Source organism: Struthio camelus, chromosome 3 (assembly GCF_040807025.1).
Source record: "Struthio camelus isolate bStrCam1 chromosome 3, bStrCam1.hap1, whole genome shotgun sequence".
NCBI classification, from domain to species: domain Eukaryota; kingdom Metazoa; phylum Chordata; class Aves; order Struthioniformes; family Struthionidae; genus Struthio; species Struthio camelus.
The window spans coordinates 62,860,375-62,875,996 of NC_090944.1; positions in this window are offsets into that span (position 1 = coordinate 62,860,375).

The following is a 15,622-nucleotide window of genomic DNA, read 5'->3' on the forward strand; positions in this document are numbered from 1 at the left end:
TTTTCCTATATGGCCAGACTGAATCACATAAGGATCCATCTTTTCTGTAGTAGTGACTGACTCTCTTTTTAATTTATCACTCACCTTAACCCGTGTATCTTTTGTAAGATGAATCAACAATTATTTTTCCTTCCAGATTCTTTATAAAAATATTAAACATGGTAGAAAAAGAAGTGCTCTCTTCAGAATTCTGCTAGAAACGTATCTGCTCATGTATGGTTCCCTGCTTAGTTATATTTTGAGAACTCATATTTATCCAGTTTTAGTTCCTTTAACACATACCATGTTGTTTATATTTTATCTAGGTTCTAACTCAGAAAGCAGTGCAATACCTCAATGTCAAATATTTTACAGAAATCTATTATATCCGTGCTACTATCTCTATCAAGTGAATTAATCTAAGCAGTAATATCAGGCTTTATCTGCCATATACTTCATGTTGGATGGCACTAGTTTTATTGTCCTCCGTTGCCTCTTTCTTAATGGATACTATTCTATTATTCTATATTAGACTGAAAAAATATCTGGAGCATGAGGATTAAGGTTATCTAGGTGTTCTCTGTGCTCTTTTGAAGAGCTATATGCCCTTCCCTAAGGCCAGGATGAATATTAACAACTATTCCAATAATTCATCTGATATCTCTTTAAAAACAAGTCATTTGGACCTGCAGATTTGAAATCTACTATCTTTTTAATAGCTACTGTTTAACACTTCATAATTACTGGAATGGAAATCATTTCACTCATTTGCCTGGAAGCCACCGAGTGGATGTAGGATTTGCTCATGCACATTGCACAGACATCCATGCTATAGTTTAGCCTTAGGTTTGGCTACCACCATCCCTGGGCTTGTCCAGGTCTGGTGCATCTAGGGGGATGCTACATCATTAGCCCTCACTATGCACTTTGGTAGAACAGCTGAAAAATAAAAAAGGGTCTGAATTCACAAATGTGTGCGTTGACTGAGCAATTCTGACAGGTAAGAGCTTCAGTCAGAGCGCAGGGAATTCTTACGGCAGTGAACGGGGGAAGATTGGTGATGGAAATCCCCCCCAATACCAAAGACATAGAAGAAAAATAGGAAATTCAGGTCTTTGACCAGTCACAAAAACACAAAGGTTTTGAAGTAGTAGTGGATAAATAGTTGTAATTATGAGCAATGATACTGTCATGAAAGTGGCCATGGTTTCTCCAGTCACTATCGGTAAGTCTCTGTTGTGAAGCTCTGGTCTAGATATGATGCATGGAAACTGTACACAGGAACTGAATTCTACAAAATGCAGTGTTTTTAATTGAAGTGAAGACATTGTATAAGCCCCAGATGAGCAATTAATATCTCTACCCCCCAAAATACACAGCCTGTCAAAAGCATCTTACAGTTTGCTATGCTGTGTCTTGGGTGTAGGAAGGATCTTATGCAGGGCATTGACACTGCATGAGGGTGAGGGCTGCATCTTAAATAGCAATGGAGGAATTCTCCTTTCTTGCATCAAGTATTTACAAATGGAAATCACAGAAATGAGTCTGGTTTCTTTCAGTGGAGCAGTCTGCCCTGCTTGCTCTTATGGACTGTTTGTTTTGCAAAAACTAGTACAAAACATGCCAGAGCACTGCTTGTTTCCCTTCCGCCCTGTGTAACCTAATCAAAATAATGCTCTTCCTTCCTTCCTTACATTCTTCCTTTCTTGTTTCCTTCCTTCCTTTCTTCCATCCTACTTTCTTTCCTATTTCTCTCTTGATTGCTTTCTTGCTTGCTCTTTTCCCAGAAGTGGCACAGTAATGAGTTCTTTTGGGGAAAAGACAGGAGGTGTGGGGGCAGGACTGTGTTAATGCCCTAATTAAGTCTGTAGTTAGCTGATAGGAAAATGGTTGTCAGGAGAGCTGATAACAAGCATAAACATGACAAGCTTGTTTTGAAAAGTCATCCTGTCACTCTGTTTACTTAGGCTACTGCATGCAGCTCCGAGCTACTGTCATATATGTTTATATTGATAAATCTGCCTCACCACTTCTTCTTTTTTTGTTTTTTTACCTTTTAGGAAAATAGATAAAAGCTTCACACATCTTGCATGTCCAGGGATCAAGAAGTCCCCACAATAGAAGCATGTATTCACTGATTTAGGGGACAAAAGAGAATATTGAAGAAAAGGCTCTGAAAAGGTGAGGAACTTTACACATCTTTTTTAACTTTCTGAATGACTTACAGAGATCCTTGCCCATGTTTAATTCTATTCAGTGATATTTATTTAAATAGCTCTTTAATATTAAATACTTGAAACATCTATTTTACATATATTTTCAGTAAGGATAGGAAAGGGTTACAAAATATAAGGAAAGGTAGCAGTGTATATAAGGTATGTTACAGCCTCTCCACCACTGCATATATCGTGAGTGCAGCATTTCTTTCACAACTGGAATCATAGTGTCATATATGCTTCATTGCTTCATTATATTGATGACCAATAAGTCTTCACGAATAGCTAAAATTTTCGCTGTATGAAAAAGTCCTTTAGTTCGTTCAAGCTGTGGCATGAAGTTTAGGATTTCTGATTTGGAGAAACCTGTCTCAGTTTCCCAGAGTTGAAGACTTGCTGCAGCCTGCAAACTGAGATGCAAAAGCCAGCCTCATACTGGCTTTCCTCTGAGCCAGTTCAGCATCAAAGTACTCCTCTCCTGGTTTCATATGAAAGCAGATGGGACAATGTTAGGCTATATGTACGACTCAGAAAATGGGAGAGGGTTTTATATTACAATGGCTTAGCTTGATTTTGCTTTAGCTTAGGCAGAAAGAGTCATGTTTGCATTTAAAACAACTATGCATTGAGATCTGGTTGCTATTGTTTTCTCTCTTAACCACAGGTGACTCATTAAAGGTAAGTAATGCTTCACAAATCAACCTTTAAAGGTATAGCTGATACAAGAGGGATAGGCCTCATTGGTGTCCAACCCACGTAAAGGGTGTCTAACCACATTAGCCTTTCCTTCACAATGGATGGGCTTTTGTCAGAACTTAGTTTATTTAGGGCATATAAAGGAATGATTTTGTTATGGACCTTGATTTTTGATATCGCTATATCTTGAAGGTCATGAGGAGGCATTAAACTCTTGACCTTCCTCAAGGCACTGCTGCTTGGAAGGGGACAGAGCGGGATTTGTTCCATCTCATTTAGCCATTGGAAAGGTAGGTAGGTGCCTTGGCTGAGCTAGCCACACAGGAGCCTTACACACTGGTCTGTGAAAAGGCACAGGCTCCCCAAAAGGGCCTCTCTTCAGCCCCTTCTGTCTCCATTTTAGAATGGTACAAACTGCCTTCTGGAGGTGCTCACTCTCTTCCTTGACTGTACACAGATTCCACAGTTTAGACAAGATGACTCATATTTTGCCAGCTAAGGCAAATGAGATGGATGCCATCCTATTTTCTGGCAGCAGGATCAGACTTTTACCCTCTGCATAGCGCACCTACTACAAGATGCAGAACATATTTGATTACTATTAAGGAGCATCCATACCACTAAACTAAACAGATTTTCTGCACGAATCATTTGTACTCATCAGTCATAAATACAGTGTTTTTTCAGGTACCTGAGCACCTCATCTGTCCTGCTGTGTTCATTCCCACCACACTTCCCTGGTAGAGAAGAATGGCTGCTTACATTTTGCAGGCAGCATGAACTGAGGAACAGAGAGATTAAGGCTCAAATCTACAAAATGGGCTTGAGCACTGCAACAGCTCCATGTCACAGCACCTCCCTTCTAGATGCCTGGCTCCTTTGGAAAAATCTACACCTCCGGGTTAGAATTTACTCTCCCTTCAATCACACGGGAAGCTTCTGGTGAAAGATAGAACTGAGGCCTTCTAAATCCTAGCCACTAAAAACATCCTAAAACCTAAATATTCAGTATTTCCTTCTGCTAGGTGGGTGTGCTAGCAGGGAGTTGTACTATGTGACTGCATCGCTAAAGACATGCCACACTTAGCCATCGTGTGCCAGTAAATGGCTAAGTTCTCCCACCCCAGAGCAACTGGCCACACATCATTTCACTGTTCTTTTCCTCGTCACAACTGGGGCTTATATCCCAATAGTCTCTCCTTTCCCACCTTTAACAATAGTTCATCCATAATTTAATTTTCTTTCTGCAGTGCTAAAAAACAGATTGACCTATCTTCTCCCTAGCAGTGCAGGAATACAAGTAAAGCTATACTACATCACGAGAGGAATATCAGATATGCAGTCACGTGCAGCAGTCACTACAGAAACAGCAATTTCTGTTTACCAATGAGAAGAAATGCATGAACATCACTAAGATTTTTTTCAAGGTGGGTGTCGCTAAGTCCCACGTCTTGGCCAAACTTCCTGGGTAATTATATTCTAAATGACCTAAATTCATTCTCCCTATAGTTCCCATTAGATCAGTTAATCTTAGGAGAATAAAGGAAATATAGTGTTATATGCAGTATCTAGAGTTGCTATCATAGAATTGCTTTCGTCCAGAAGATGCATTTTGCCAACAACAAGCTCAGTTCAGTTCTGGGTTATGCCAGCTCTGATAGGCACAGTAGAAGATGTGAAATGTGACAGACAAATCTGTGGTGGAACAAGCACCTCTGAAATCCCCTCTCTGCTACAGAGCCACAATGAATCATAGCACCTCAAGAGGCAATGGTGCTGATTTAGCAGGGGAGAGAGAGGTACTAATGCAGTACGTCAAGCAGCAAAATTTCTCTGCTGTCCTGACTAGGCATTAAAGCTTACCTCTACTGGTTAGAAGACCCTATTAGTGCGTGAAAGATTTCCATGAAGTTAAAATGCCATTACGAGCACACAGGGTCCAGTCTTTACAGCAGTAGAAACTCTAGCCAGAGGACAGTCAATACATTAAAGGAAAATAAAGCTAGATGGAGAAAAGCATTCCCTTTTTCTTCAGTGTCAGCACTAGCAGTTTTGGTTTTTTATGAAGGGCTAAGTGAATTTACGTTGATGGAAAGGATCCCCGAAGCGGCGATAGATTTTGGATCAGGCCCTACATGTTCTTCTCCTGCACAATCCCTGAGTTATGTAGGAATAATAGAAATGACATGTTGCTTATAACTCACGTTTGCTTAATGCTACAGCAAGCTGACATCTAGAGCTAAATTAGCAAGATTTGTCTTCACTGTTAGGTTTGTGAGCTGCACAGAAGTATGATATAGCAAAATAGTTTATGAAATTCCTCTGGGGAGAGGCCTCCCCAGATGGCTAAAGCGGCTCACATACTCAGTTTCTAACGCATACATAAAGTTGATTACGAAAAACACGTTCATATATGCATGGAACTACACATGCATGTGAAATCTCTAAAGAGGCCATATCTTCCATGGAAAGTGTTTACTGCTCCACAGACTGATAAAGGTCAAAAAACGTTGGTTCACTAATGATTAGATGTAATTGTACATCTTCCACCGGCAAAAGTCATGTGCCTAAATTCCCATCCACCTCTTTGAAGAGTTATCCAGAGATGAAAAGGCTCTCTCTTCTATTATCTGACTGGTCGCCAGTGATTCGTGTAAAAAAGAAAAACTTCAGAAAACAAACAGCCTCTTAGAAATATTTCACAACACTAAATAGTGTTGTTTTTAAACATGCTTCTCCACAGGCAGAGTTGCAGACATTACCTCTAGGCAGCTGTCTACTGCCCACTCCAGCACAGTACTGCTGGGAAAAATGAGGCACCTCTCCTCTGTGCAGTTAGATAGGATGAAGAGTTTTGCCAGGGTAACAGGGAGGTTATAAAAACTATCGATCAGATTTGTTGCTGAATTATTTAGCCTCATCTCTTCTGCAAATCAGCACTTAATGTCTTAATGAATATATATTCTATTATCCTTTTATAATAATTTGCAGCTATATGGGATCATTGAGAAAGGAGATCAAAGCTGTTTATCAGAACCAATAAGAAATGCATAAACAGAAAAAAGAAACTCTGGGAGAATATGTGACTTGTACTAGCTCACTTGATAAACTTACGGCAAAAACAAAAAAAAAACTCCTATACTTGTCTCCAAACACAGATACTGATTAGTGTACTAGTCAGAAGAATCTGACTAGAAGCCATTTCTGACTAATACACTGACAAAAGTCTCTCCAAGAAAAAATTTTAAGTGAATCAATAAACAAAACATTTTTTTTTGTTTACAAGTACAACAAAGGGTCATACCCTAAGTATGTCTTTCCCCAGGAAAGACAAAGGACAGCAGATATGAAAATTATATCAGTTAAATGCTGCTACCATGCAACATAAAGAAATAATATATTTGTTTTCCTCTTTTGTTTCAATGTTTGTGTGACTTAAGGGAAGCTTTTAGCATACTACAGATTTTAGGCATCAAATGGCACAGCTGGGGATATGGGTATGCCTCTAAATAATTGGGTGCCTTTTCACGTCACACTGTTAGAACAATACAGACAGTGTAATTTAACATACACTTTGAATTACCATTCCTCTGGTTAGTAGCCAGTAAACTCATTAGACTCAGGTGCTGTGGATGTGACTGCAATCATGTGGATGTTACTGGGTTGGAGACTAATAAAGCTTTCTTTAAAGATAAACAGAAAAGTTAGCATATGTATGCTAGTGGAAGATACACAATGACAGGTAGTTTTGTTTTGTTATCATATATATGTTTTGTAGTGAAGTTCAGGCTAGTGGAAGATATAAATGAGACAAACTCAGGAAGGAAAAAAAAAGAGTAAATAAGATCCATTTAGAAAGAGCAGTCACTTACTTCAGTGGTATCTTGATGTTTACATGGGGGCAGAAGAGAATGGTCAATCACTATTATTTGCTGCATATGTGTGAGATTTTTTTGAATTTTTTTGTCCTAAGCACTTTCCTCTTTTGTTTTAATATAGTGCTGCCAGATCTTGAGGTTTTGTCATGACCCTCACAATGATTTGAACCATGTGAACATGTGAATACGCAAGAATTTCACATTTTCTGCTTTTCTTAATTGTTTAAGTTTAACATGTGGAGACAAAGGTGAAGAGGACAGTCAAACTTCAACTAGAAAAATTAGGTTTATCTCACAATCTGTAAGTTAAATATCACTGTTTTAGATGATCTGGCTCACAACATTTTGGACATTTGGGCGGCCGCATAGCAATAACTTCCTCCTGTTCTGCGTACTTTACCATCTTTTGGATTTGTGAGTTAGCCTATACTGGTCAGGTATTAACTCTAGAGTGTTGTGTGCTTAGGCACAAAGTAAGGAACTGTCAAGACTGGAATGTAAGCTGGTCCCCTGTATTGAGAGACTGTTTACAAAACCTGTAGGCCACTACCTATTCCTACCCAAGGTCACATTTAGGTGACCTATTCAAATGCTAAGGTAACAGTAAGTACTTAAATCAGTGGCTCCTGCTTCAGGATAATGAAATTGCTGGCTCTTGGTAGGGGATAGTTCTTTCTCAAAGCACCGATCTACTCCAGAAAACTGATGACTGAAGCCAGAAAAAAAAATCTCCCAATTCACTCCATGGTAACCCTCCCTCTGAAGAGTGAGGCAGATCTGTAGGGGCAAAGAGGTTTTTTGTTGTGTGTAAGGGAGGATTTTCAGAGTCCACCTTTAGTTTTCGGAGTTCCAGAGTCTGGTCTAGTCCCATGAGCTGACTGTCCTTCCATGGTTGAAGTGCATTAGGTGTGCTCCTAGAGCACATCTGTCACTTTAATTTCATCCAAATGAAATATGGCTGGGGCATAGAAACTACTCTGCAAAGCCTGGTCAAGCACCTTAGTTTCAGGATATTAAACCAGGAGAAAAAATGATTTTCTGTTCAGTTCAGTGCTCTTCAACTTTGCTCCCAGAATCAACTCAATATGGAGCCCAAATGATGCCCAGCACTTGACACACTGCAGTATTTAGAGATATCAGGACCAAGAACAGAGTTTATGAACTAAGGTGTCTACTAGTTTGATCTTCTCTGCATTTTCTCCATTATATGTTTTAACTGAATCAGTTTCTCTTTCTGTACACGTTTTCTCTCTCCTGGGTTATTGCCCTAAACTCAAGACTATGGACTGGCAAAAGGGATCTGGCAGAAAGCCAACAGCTTTCACTACCACCTAACAGCATGATGAGGTGTATCTTTAATCCCCACCCCGTGAATTAATGGGATAGTGAAAAAAATTTCTGTCTAGTTCTGTGTTGGCATATAAAAATACTCTTTTGTATTCCCTGTTGTGTACCACACAAAGACTTCAAAAATACCAAAGTTTCCCCTCTTAGGTGCTGTATTGGCTCTTGCTGAGCTTTTCCAGCATTTCACTGAGGAAGGTACTGTACACATTTCATGCAGAAACATTCAAAAATAATGGAAAGCACTGTGCAAATAAATAACAAACATCGTAACGCTGATGAGGAATATGTCCATTTTGTTAGAAGCATGTTAGAAATCAGGAGTAGTTTATGTATTTGAGTAAAATAGGCCTATGAGAATAGATGTGAAATATTATGGCATCTACCTTTTCTCTCAAGAGCAAGGTTGCAACTGGATGCTTTTATAGTTCAGCAGATAGGCCATCAGCATTTCACTGATGAGGTTTAACTCCTCCAGTAAGAAACCAGATAGACATTAAAATAAGTCTAACAGGCATTTTATCAATGGCATTGAAAATGTTATTGGTTTTTCTTTTTTCTCGGTTTTGTGAGATGCAGTTTCCACTGACCCCATATTGTCTACTCTGCAAGATTTCCCAATGTGCCGTATGTTAAAGACAATACACGTTAGGAAAACCTTACTGACTCTCTTTTCATTAATTCATAAAGCCCAATTGTTCACACTAAAAATAAAGTAAAGTTTTGAAATAGTCCAATATGTGACTCTTGATCACAGTTGTAAAACACATAATCTCTCAGGCCAAATCTTGTCCCGACTGATCAGCATCAGCATATTTTACATTTGAATAATTTTGAATTTCTCATTAGATACCAGTATGTTTTTTCAATTATTTGTACAGACAATACCTCTGTACATACGCAACTTAGTCATTTTGGCTTCTGTAGGTCATTACAAATGCTCTCAAGAGGATGTCTTCTCAAGTTATGGCTCTTCTTATTGCATTAATTCTCAAAATGTACTGCCCTTTATAAATATTTAAGGGTGGATAGGTTTGCTTGTTTACTTCTCAATATGACTCTTTCCCAGTCAGTATGAATCTTCACTAATTTGTGTGAATGAGGAAAAATTTAGTATTATTAGAGAACTTTGCAACTTCACCAGTCACCCACTCCTTTTTTCAAATCTTCTGTAGTTTTCTTGAATAACATAAGCCCAAGCAGAGATCCCTGTGGGACTTCAGTGATGATTTCAATCCACTCATAGCTGACTGCACATTTCTACTCTGTTTCCTTTCTTTTAAGCAGTTTTATCCACATGAAGAGCTTTCCTATTTTGTTATTACCAAACAACCTTTTTAGACGTTTATGTAAACTGAAATATAGCTCCTTTATAAAGCAATTTTATATTTTCTTTAATTCAAGTCGCAGGTACACCTGGAAATGCCATAATTCCCACAAGATTTCACAGAATTTTGATTCAGCTTTCGTTTCTTTCTCCTGTTCCCTATAATTTATGGCACCCACAACTGAAGAGATGGTGATCTGGGTAGTGCAGTGTCCTTTACTGTTACAGTCTCCTTCCTTCAAACAAGGCAAAATAGGTAAGACACCGAGCAATAAGCCAGATGATTGACTGCACTGTTTGTTCATTACAATGTATTAATACTCTTACAGATCAAACTCACATTATGTCAGTGTGCTACACCCACTTGAAAGCGTATTCTGAAAGCCAAATAAATAGTCAGTCTCACAGTAGGCAATCTAATTTCAAGATTCTATTTGAAAATGAGGAAGAAGAAAGAATGATGACAAGTATACTGTGTTCATTATTCTTTATTATATCTTACACCTACTGCTTATAAAAATACTCAGATTAAAGATCATGTATGGCCCCTTTAATAGTGCTCAGTGCTCAGTTTACAGCTCTGTTGATGGATTAAAATCTGGTGAGCACACTTTACTTGATGTTACAGATTTAGTCTTGCCCTTCATCTCTCAGCCTTTCTCAAATCATTGTCCTTTCATAGTTGGAGGGGATTAAAGCTCAGTAAAACGTCAAGAAGAATTCCATATTGAAAAAGAAAAAAGGTGGCACTGCATATGTTCATTTCTCTGTGGTGTCCCCTGAAATCTCAGTTAAATGGTTTTTCAGCTGGACGTTTGGAGTGCCAAGCCCTTTTAGGAAAACATTTGCAAAGCTACTCCTGAGGATAGTTTGAAAAGATAAAGCTGAAAATTGCTAGTGAGAATTGAAGAGATGGAGAGGATACCACTGGAGAGATAAGAGGAAGAATAGGTATTCAAAGTGACCAGAGCTAAAGTAAACAACTAGCCTACCAACCCCTGGCCCCAAAATAACAAAAAGCAAAAACAAACAAACAAACAAACAAACAAAATAAATACAAAAGTCCCTAAATATACTATAACAATGTCGAAAAGAAAATCAATCTTCCTGCTGAAGAACTCCCCAAACACTGGCTGCAAAAAAACATCAATAGTTGCTCAGACCCTGACTTGTTTTAAACATGTCAATTCTGTCTACACTGATATTATCCAAGCATAAGTACTAACCAGTTCACTGAGCCTTCATAAACATACAAGTGCAGCATTAGAGCATGTCAAGCCATTTGAGACTAATTTGAGGTCTTCAGGGTGTAGAACTTGGAAGACCTAAACTTTATATCATTGGACGGGAAAAACTTCTGACAGTCATGGTCCCATGCGTTAGTACAATATGCAAAAAAAAAGATACATACCGAAGCTGGAAAAGTGGCAACACTGAGATTTCAGTATTAGGTGAAGCTGTAGAATAAATATGACAAATTTTTTTTCCGGTACAACTCTGGTGGAAAGTTGTTGGAGATTCTTTTTTTACTCATAACTTTTTGCGGAGGGTCAATTTATACAGCCTTTCCTCAGTAAATCTATGATATGGAGTGACTTGGAGGGATTTGTGGAATTATACAGAGGAGTCTTGCAAGAAGATCTTTTTCTTGAAGTAGTCTCTCATCATCATTTCTATACAAGTTGCTACTCTGATTCAGGTAAGGACATGTTCCTAGAGCTCATCTAGTAATTAAGAGAGTAATTCTAACTGTATGACTCCACCTAAGCTATGCTCTGAAAATTACTCTAATATTACAAGTGCCATGGCTTGAACTAGATCCTGAAACAGTTCCTGAGGTAGAAAGAAAGAACAGACATCACCTTTACAAAGGCAATCAGACTGGGAAAGTCCAGGAATGTGGGGGCTGCCTCAAAGACAGTTTTCAGGATGCCATTTTACTGTGTTTTTTTCAACCACAGACATGTAGACACCTTGAGAAATTGTGTTGTCTGAGTCTTGCATCTCAAGACACAACCTTGAGCAGGGAAGCAGGAAAGCAAGACCTTTAACTGTCATCTTCACTTCCATCTCTTGCACTGAATTATTTGATCCACTGAGGGATGAGAAGAAGAGTAGGGTATCTTATGTCAGATACTAAAGAGTTGGAAAGAAGTCCCAATCCATCCCCAGTGCTGTCATGCAATTTAGCACAAATGTGTCACACACAAGCGCACATGTTGAGCCGGCTGCTGCAGTTGGAGGCTGACAAAGCCCTTTCAGGTGACCCAATAAACCCTTAGAAACATGCTTTATTGTGTAAAGTAATGTATATTGTGTGTAAGGGAGAAGAATTGAATTAAGGGTTTGCCCACGTGCTGCTGATTAAAACCACAAGCTGATATGTTCAAGGAAAAAGATGTTAATGCTAATGATGACGAGGCTGATTTAACATATTGCAGGCAGGGTTTTATCTGTTTGGACCCTTGCTGTTTTCCACCTTGAAACTGAACTGGCTAAACAGATTGTGCTGTTACTCCTCAAGCGCTTCAAACCCAAATCACCCACGCAGGGCCAAACCACCTTTTGTGGAGGAGCAGACTAAGAGTTCATATTGATCTGGCTCACTCTGTGGCTGCACAATTTCTCTGTCTGATGGTAGGAAAGCAGGAGGAACATGTAGAGAGCAAAGGACAGAGCAAGTGTGCCCTAAAAGGGGCTGTTTGCATTTAAACTGAAATGAGTGTACCCTACTTCACTTTATCTATTTACCAGCTCAGCTCTGGACTGTGACTTGGCATGAGGACAGCACCCAGATATTATCCTGAAGAGACATTGCTTTTCTGCAAGGCCTTTGAGTGCCTTGTACCCATGTAGCTTAACTCAAAAATGAGAAAGGCTAAAGTTCAGAGCGAAAATTAGATGTTCTGAATTTGAAGTAAGACTGCTCGCCTCTGGAGCTAGTAAGTGTTAATCAATCAGCAATAACTCCATAGACACACTATGCAAAATCTCTCAAGTGTGGAAAGGGCAATTGTACATATAATAAAAGCTAACAGTTATAGAATCACAGAAAAATTTAGGTTGGAAGAGGCCTGTGGAAGTCAAAAAGTTCAACCATTTTTCCAAAGCAGAGCTGACTTCAAAGGTAGATCACATTGCTCTGAACCAAGGTTCACTCGAGTTTTGAATATCTCCAATGACATTCAAAGTATCTTAGTTCTTATTGAGAATGGCTTTGTTTATAGCAAAAATTTACTGCTAGTTAACACTTGTTTGCTAATACACGAATAAAGGATTTTTTTTTTGTTATTCTTATCAGCATGGGCTTACTCTAAATGATTATAAATTTAAGAGTTTAAAAGAGACAGACTTTAGCCTTTTTAACTTACTATCCATTATCTTAATCCTAAAGAGCCTAATTCACAGTTCTCGTGTGAGATGGGAATGGACTTTAGCATATATTAACATCAGAGAGAAAAGGCTGAAGACTGATATTCCCTTCAAAATGAAATGGCAGTGGGTGGAGCTCCTTCAGCACAAGAGGAATCTGGTAATTGGGGCAAAGGAGGAAGACAAAGTCATCCAACTTAAACTGATTAACACAGACTAACATTTTGGCCTCATGGAATTTTTCTTAAATAAAAACTGAATAAATTCCTCAAATTACTTTAATTAACTGTTCCTAGTTAGAGCAGGCACTATTATTCAGAGCTAAGTCTGCCTTGTGAGCCCTAATGCATTATAAAAATAAGTACGATAATAGCTTTTTGATAGGAGAGAAGGCAAAGTCCAAGGGGAAAATGCTAAGCTTTTTCAGCTCCTAAACTTTCATTAGTATAAAAGTGTACCCCTATTCCACACACCAGGAACGCAGTACTTGGACTTGGCCTAGGCAGTGGTGCCAGCACAGCAGGAGTCCAATATGGGCTAAGTCACTGAATGAACAGTTTAAAGTAACTACCTTAGTATTGTAGTGGAGTGACACTCCACTACTGAAGTGCCAGATTGCTTATAACTGTAACTTTCACATTATAGAGTGCTAGTTACCTTAAAGCAAAAGTTGCAATTATTTTTGTTTGGTTGGGGTTTTTTTTGTATTTTTAAACAACTTCATGATATCTGTAACTAGCACCTGGAATGCCTTTTTGGTCAAAAGGTTTTTTGCTGAGCTTCTCTTTGTCATTTTTACCTGTCTGCAAAGGTAACAGTTACTTAATGCTGCTTGGGTTATGGCTCTCTAGAATTATTTCCAGGTGAAGGCAGAATCCTGCCTAGCAGATTTAAGCCAGTTAAAACAGTCTTGCTTTTCCTAGAAACAGTCAATTGTGTTTCAGTGGCCCATCAGCCATTATTTGCAGGCTGGCAATCGCTGACGAGAAGTTCAGTCATTCCTTCAGAAAGGGAGAGAGTTCAGTCATAGTTCTGAATGTACAAAATATATAAATCGTCCATTTTGTGCGGCTGGAACTCAGGACTGTGAGTCCAGTCCCCACGGGAGTGTATCCTGGTTGCCCTCCTGCACCTCTGCTTGCTGATGTCACACATATTTTTCTGTTCCATGCATCATTACCTATTTTCTACAATGGTGAAAAGCTCTACCACAAACAAGTTCTCAAAACAACTTCCTGTGCCCTATGTCCTGAAAGCTGTGTGCCTTTGGGGGAGGTAGGACTTTGATGCCCTCAGGCGGGAGAAGAAATTTGCCTTATACCTTGAGTGAATACTCTAACTACTGAGTGCTAGGACAATGGCCACTGTGAATGGCCACTGTATGGTCATTCCTCCTGTAACCACGATCTGAAGGGAAACAGCATCCATTGCTACATTCTACTCTGTAGGATAAAGCTTGTTTGGCAACTCAGGCAAAGAAGAACCTGATGACTTTGGGTTGAGAAAACAGTAAGCTGAAAAAATTTATTTCTTGGCAAAGTTTTAGGTTCTCAGGGAAATGTTATAGAAAAAAAATCAGAGTTTCTGGATGTTCCCACCGTTAGATAGCAGCTGTGTTGGAGAGTAGAAGATCTAAAATGTTATCTGCTTTCATATGCAAATGGACACACTTAACATATTTTAATCCTTATCTTAATCCATCTCTTGCTTATTTTATACTTTTCTTCCTCACATGTTTACATGAATTTTAACAATCTCACTAGCCAAAATTCCCCCAGATGCGTATGTTTGCTGCTGCGTACAGTCATTTGCAGAATGGCTTGGAGGATATGGTGAAAGAAAGGTCAGATTATGTTTGTTCATTTTAACCATGGTAAAATATAGGAAGCTTAATGAATTAAAATTAAATAAAAATAACAACAATAAACAAACAAACAAACAAAAATTGAGCTGTGACAGGAATTCTTTAAATCAATGTTTGCGTACTTCTCTCTGTTTTCATCACAGGAGCAGGACAATAGGGAAGTTCTTTAAGCAACAGATTGGGAGGGTTGGATTAAAGAAAGTAGGTGGCAATAATGCACTCTGAATGTAATTTTAAGTTATAAATTATTGCATTTGATCTACATTTCTCTACATCAAAGAGAAATGGCTCTAAATTTCTAAGGTCAGATCCAGAATCAGGTTCTAATTCTTCAAAGGTTCAAAAATGTTGCAAAGTGTTACAAAGTTTCAAGTTTTGTTACATCACAGCTGTTAAATTGGGTTATTGTTTCAGTTAAAAAACTGAGATGAAGATATGATGTGAACTTGATAGGATATACATGCATTCTATATATCTTACGAATTGCAGTTTTCATATCGCTGAAGTGTATTTTTCCTATCTGATCACATCCTTGACGTAGACCCTGCAGTGAACTGAAATTTGATCACAGTAACACTACAAGAGGATATTAAGCTGTGTTCCGACCTTGTCTTTTTGTGGATTTTTATGGCTGCAATTAATACGGTCTTCTGACTTAGATTTCTAGATATTCTAATGTTTATCTATTTGAGAACTGATTCAGAAAGTTTTAAGACAATTTTGATCATTTATCCACCAGAATCATTCACTCAGTATAACTGCTTCAGAGTTAAATTTTTTTCTTCAAATAAGAATGGAAATGTGAAATTATGTAGAGTTCATGACCTTATATTTCAAAATACTTCATAACTTTACATTATCACAGTTTTGCAGATGGAGAAACAGGCACATACATAAAGGTGGAGTAACATAATGAAGATCCCAAAGCAAGCCCAGGACAGACTTT